This window comes from Leucopleurus acutus (genome assembly GCF_964270905.1).
Source record: "Leucopleurus acutus genome assembly, chromosome: 11".
Classification (NCBI taxonomy): Eukaryota; Metazoa; Chordata; class Mammalia; order Artiodactyla; family Delphinidae; genus Leucopleurus; species Leucopleurus acutus.
The window spans coordinates 77,855,394-77,861,416 of NC_139152.1; the positions used below are offsets into that span (position 1 = coordinate 77,855,394).

At 38.1% G+C, this 6,023-nt stretch overlaps 1 protein-coding gene across 1 annotated transcript in view; it reads right to left on the bottom strand.

The window, feature by feature from the left end:
• CEP83 (centrosomal protein 83) overlaps window positions 1-5,240 on the bottom strand; it is a 126,530-nt gene extending 121,290 nt beyond the window's left edge. The window contains exon 1 of the mRNA XM_082850830.1: window positions 5,184-5,240. The gene's annotated coding sequence lies outside the window, so the exon portion shown is untranslated. The remainder of the gene's footprint in view (window positions 1-5,183) is intronic.
• Between the last annotated feature and the right edge of the window lie 783 nt (window positions 5,241-6,023).

Sequence of the window (6,023 nt, forward strand, 5' to 3'; positions counted from 1 at the left end):
TGTCCTACTCGGAGGTAGGGGGAGGGGCAGGACTGAAAGTTCCAACCCTCTAATCACCTGTAGCTCCTCTGGTGACCAGCCCCCATCCGTAGGTACTTTCCCAAAGTTGCCTCATTAACATAACAAAAGACACCTTTGCTGATCTCTTAAGAAATTCCAAGGGTTTTAGGAGTTCTATGCCAGAAATGGGATGAAGACCAAATATGTTTCTTGTTGTAAATCACAATATCACAATTCTATTCTCTCTACTTCAGCATGTTTGAAATTTTTCATAATAAAATTTTTTTATAAAATGCATACGCCAACACCTGACAACTTCATTATACCTGCCAATTCTTTCCCAAGGACTTACATATTTTAATACGATATTTATTATAAATTAACCTCATTTTATTTATCCTTTATAATACAGGTAGGGCATTAAATTGATTTTTTTTAATGATGTATGTAGGCAGATTGCACTATATATGTGTTTCATTTGCAGATGGTTAAAAGTATTTATTATAAAATGGGAATATTGAGTCCAATCAGGGTGACAGCTGCTAATCTAAGACAGTCTGTGGAGACATGAAGGCTATGGAGAAGAGCAAGCCTGGCAGCTGAATGGGCAGCTTCAGTGGTAACCAAAGCAGGTACCTCACCAGACCTGCCAGGATTTCTACTTTCCTAAAAAAGAGGCTTAACAATTCAAAGTATCTTGAGTTCTCCCAGGACATTTTCTTGTTCACCATTTGGGATTTCCTAACTATTCAAGATGGGAAAATCATTCTGAAGACAAACTGATTTTTCTCCAAAGAGCAGCAGGCTAGTTATTAACACTCCAGAAACTTGTCAGAGAGCTTCATTTTCAATAGACGACTACCCAGCCCCAGACAAGAAACAGCTGAGAACTGTTTGGGACAGATAGTCAAAGGCAGTGCCTGCACTTTGGAGTCATCAAGGGAACTTAAAAAAATACTTATATCTGGGTCTCACCCTTCTGACTTAATTGATCAAGAGTAACTAGGCATTGGAAATTTTAAGTTACTCAGGTGATTCTAACGTGCGACCCAGACTGAGAACCATTGCTAGAAGACTGAAGCAGTGGTTCTCAAAATTTAGAGGGAATCCAAATCACCTGGAGGGGGTATTTTTGAACAAGTTCCCAGGTGATACTGAGGCTGCTGGTTTGGAGACCACATTTTGAGAACATAAAGCACTCTGCTGCACACCCTAAGGACAATGGCTGTCTCAAGGAAAGCACTTGTGCAGTTGAGTGCTGAACTTGACACTTTTTTATAGAACACCATTTTTATTTGAAAGAATGCTGACAAAAGTTGTACAGACTTGGGTATTTGGGAGACATTTTCTCAAAAAGTGTGCCAGTCACTTCAAGGAAAATAAGTGATGCTATTTGATGCCAATGACAAAATTCGAACTTGCAAGTGGAAACTAGAAATTTGGAAAACTTGCATCCACCATCGTGCACTTGACTACATACCAGTACTTGAAAGATTTCTGTGGTAAGGTTGGTAGTGAGATTAGTGAATGTGATTTTTTTTGATATTATATAATGAAATGTGTCAATATTTGGAAAATCTGCATAACTCAGTGAAGCAGTATTTTCCAAACGAACGGTGCATAATGTTACCAAATCATGTATGGGTGACAGAGTCATTCAAAGAACAAGTTAGACCAACTGATTTTAATGTCACAGAATATGATATAGTTTTAGATTCCACATTGCAACTAACCTTTAAAAACTAGTACCTGTGGAGGTCTGGTATAGTACAAAGAATATCCACAGTTATCTGAAAAGGCCACTAAAATAGGGCCCCTTTTCCAGCTACATTTCTGTGTGGGGCCAGATTTTCTTCATATACTTAACCCTCTGGGGGCAGAAAACGTTTCCCTTTTGTCCATTCTACGTTCTTTGGCTGGCCTAATATTAAATTGACATAAGACTGATTAGCAGGAGAAAACTTTAATTTTGTACGTACGGGAGCCCACATAGACCTGAGAGACTCTTCAGCTGTCAGGTAATTAATGCTTATATACCATCCTGAGCTAAGGAGAAGAGGATAGGGGTGTGAGGTCTCAAAGGGAAGGAAGATAATTCACAGGAAGATGAGAAGGGCAGATCTATGGTGAACAAATGTTTGCCATGCCATGCAGATAAGTCTTTAGGATATAAAAAGTTATTTTTGGTAACAGTGCTCTTCTTGGTACAAGTTCCCTATCGGAATGGTTTTAGGCAGTTCAAGGGGAGGTAAAAAGCTCTTCCTGAGTCCACTGGGCCTTGACTGTCTTCAGTTCTTAATAATTCACATGCTTGCCCTGTACCCCCAAAAACCAAAAGCAGAATATCACAACAGACTGAATGCAGAATCAGATATGAGAAACCAGTTGTCTTCTATTAAACCAGACATTAAAGAGATTTGAAAAAAATTTGTGAAATATCACTCTTCTCACTTTTTTTTGTTTCGGCAAACGTTTAATCTTCATAAAGTTTTCTTTAGGTTACATGCAGTAACTTACTGTTATTTTAAAGTAAATTAATAGGGAATTCCCAGGTGGTCCAATGGTTAGGACTCTGTGCTCTTGCTGCCAGGACCTGGGGTTCAATCCCTGGTCAGGGAACTAAAATCTCATAAGCTGCATGGTGTGGCCAGAAATAAATTAATTAATAAATATTTTTGTAAATTCTGTTTTAATTTCTAATAATGTAAATATTGCCAGATATAGGCCATATAAACATAAGCTCATTGAAGTCCTCAATAACTTTTAAAAGCATAAGGGAGTCCTAAGACCAAAAAATGGAAATGCTGTTCTAGAGTTACAGGAGTATTCTATTTCTTGAAATTGCAGCTACATAGATATTTGTTTTACAGTTATTTCTTAAAATATGTATACAAATTTTATGTACTTTTGTGAATGTTGTATTTCACAATTTTTTTTTTTTTTTTAGTTGCAAGTAAGGAATTTGCCTCTTAGTTTACTAGAAAAAGCAGGGTTTTGGAAGTAAAAGATTTATGATTCAAGTTCTCTATCCGTGTTAACCTGTTGTATGGCTTGGGGACCAAGAAGAAAAAATAGAATGCTGTAACACCACCTTCTGTAAAGCATGAAAGTGCTTTATGAACTATAAAGTGGTATGCAAATATTGGCTACTATTATTATTGCAGAGTATCAACATATATATCAGTTTAAAAGTTTCTCTCTTCTAATCAACCTGCCTGTGGCCTTGAAGCAGACTTTTGAGAATTCCTTAAACCATCATGTTTTCCATTTTTATTTGACTTCCAAACTACTTGGAGTTAAATTTTTTGCACAGTGTTAACAACGCTATTGTATGTTTGTTACGGATTACTTCTCCTCCAAATAGTATTTAATCTTCTTGATTTACCTTTTTAAAACTGCCTAACTTACATGTATCTTAATATTGTCGAAGACCTCAAATACTTTATACAAAAAAGAGGAAGAGAGTAAATCTTATATAAATTATAAAGGATACTGACAGTATGAGAGAGGAGATGGCCCTCACATGTCCTGTTTCCAAAGGTTGTGAGGCAACATTTGTGGCAGTCTCGTTTCCCTCTTTCTGTAGCACATCACCCTCACATAAATAAATAAAGCACAGGACTTTCATTTCCAGGCAGTTGTCATAGCAACTTTTGACTATCCACAGCAGAAGGAATTCTCATATCTTAAGCCCTGATTCCAGCAGAGCTAAGACACAAAGACTAAAAGGAACATTAAAGAATGATTGCAAGATGTAATGAAACTGGATATCTGTTATTCAGAACTTTTCCACTAAATGTATGTACTTTTCCCCCCCTGACATATATTTCCCCTTATAGGTTTCAGAACTCAACAGCAATAAATGGAATAGCTACAATTTATCACTCATTACATGCCAGATACATAGAACATTACATATGTTGCTTTTTTTTTTAAATACTTCCAACAACACTGTAAGTGTGGTACTATTTTTGTCCACATTTTACTTTATGAGGAAATTAAGTTAGATAGATAGATGAAATAACTTACTCGAAGCCACACAAGCAAGTGTTCAGCCTTTCAGCCTTCAACAGGGTTGACCACTTCTTAAAACATTCTCAAGTTTTCTGGATTTCCTCCTGCTTTACTGACCAGACACTTTGCTAGCACCTTTGTTTCTGCCTGATCTTTAAATGTTGGCTTGCCCACGACTTGGACCTGAGCACTCTTCTCTACCCAGATGATCTCTTCTAGTCCTGTAGCTTTAAATGCCTTGTATGTGTTGATAATTCCCAAATGTGTATCTCCCACCCCAGATATCAACATGCATTTCAGACTCATGTATGCAACTGCCTGTTTGACACAGGTTTCTAATAGGTATTTCAAAGAAAATAAATCTTAAACAGCTCCCGTCCTTCAGTCTTCCCTGCCTCAGCAAATGACAACATTGTCTAACCCAGACGCTCAAGCCAAAATCCCGGAGTCATCCTTGATTTCTGCCCTTTCCTCACACCCCACTGCTAATGTATAAACAAGTTATGTCAGATTTATACCCCAAATCTATCTTAAATCCACCTCTTTTCATCTCCACTGCCATCACTCTTTTTTTTTTTTTTTTTTGCGGTACGCGGGCCTCTCACTGTTGTGGCCTCTCCCGTTGCGGAGCACAGGCTCCAGACGCGCAGGCTCAGCGGCCGTGGCTCACGGGCCCAGCCGCTCCGCGGCACGTGGGATCTTCCCAGACCGGGGCACGAACCCGTGTCCCCTGCATCGGCAGGCGGACTCTCAACCACTGCGCCACCAGGGAAGCCCGACTGCCATCACTCTTGCCAGCTTTAAAGCCTTCAATGGCTTCCCATTGCTCTTGGAATATGATTTGAGCTCCTGACTATAGCCTAGAAGACCCTGCATGGTCTAGCCCCTCCTTCCTGCCCCAGTCTCCTATAGCTGTCCCCCACCATCACTCTTCTTTACTCACAATATCGTCCTTTCCTTCCCTCAAACACATCAAGTTCTTTTTGCCTCTGAAATTTTGTAGTATAAACAATATGAACTGTCTCAAACTTCTCTCAGCTCATCTTCTTAGCTGGCTCTTTTCCATCCTTCACGTTTTAGCTCAAATATCTTCTTAGGGATTCTTATCTAAAATTGGCTTCCTGTCAGAGTTTTCAACCACCCACATCATTTTTATTAATAGCACTTACCAGTATCAGAAATCTTTACTATCTTCGCCCCTCTCATTTATGTAAGTTCCATGGGGTCCGGGACCCCTACTGTCTTTTTCACTTCTACATTCTCAAAGCTTAGGAGCATATAGGACGTGCTCAGTAAACACTCACTGATGGAGGAAAGGAAGGAAAAACAAAATTCAATGCCAGGTTCCCATCCCAGGATTATTTTACTCTAAAACTGCTTTTAACTACCTCTCTATTTTTATTTATTCATTTATTATTTTTATTTCCTTTTTTAAACTGAGATATAATTGACATACAATATCATGTTACTTTGAGGTGTATATCATAGTGATTTGATATTTATACGCATTTCAAAATAGTCACCATGATAAGTCTAGTTACCAACTGTCATCATACAAAGTTGTTACGATATTATTGACTATATTCTCTATGCTGTACATTACATCCCCATGACTTATTTATTTTATACTTGCAAGTCTGTACCTCTTAATCCCTTCACCTATTTTGCCCTCCACCCCAAGCTCTGTTCTCTATATCTGAGTCTGTGCCTGTTTCGGTTTTGCATTTATTCTGTTTTCTAGATTCCACATATAAATGAAATCATATAGTAATTGCCTTTGTCTGACTTATTTCACTTAGCATAATATCCTCTAAGTCCATTCATGTTGTTGTAAATGGCAAGATTTCTTTCTTTTTCATGGCTAATATTCCTCTAAATAGATAGACAGATAGACAGACAGACAGATAGATAGATAGATAGATAGATATAGATAGATATGTATCTCACATCTTCTTTATCCATTCATCTATTGATGGAAACTTAGGTTGCTTCCATATCTTAGCTATTGT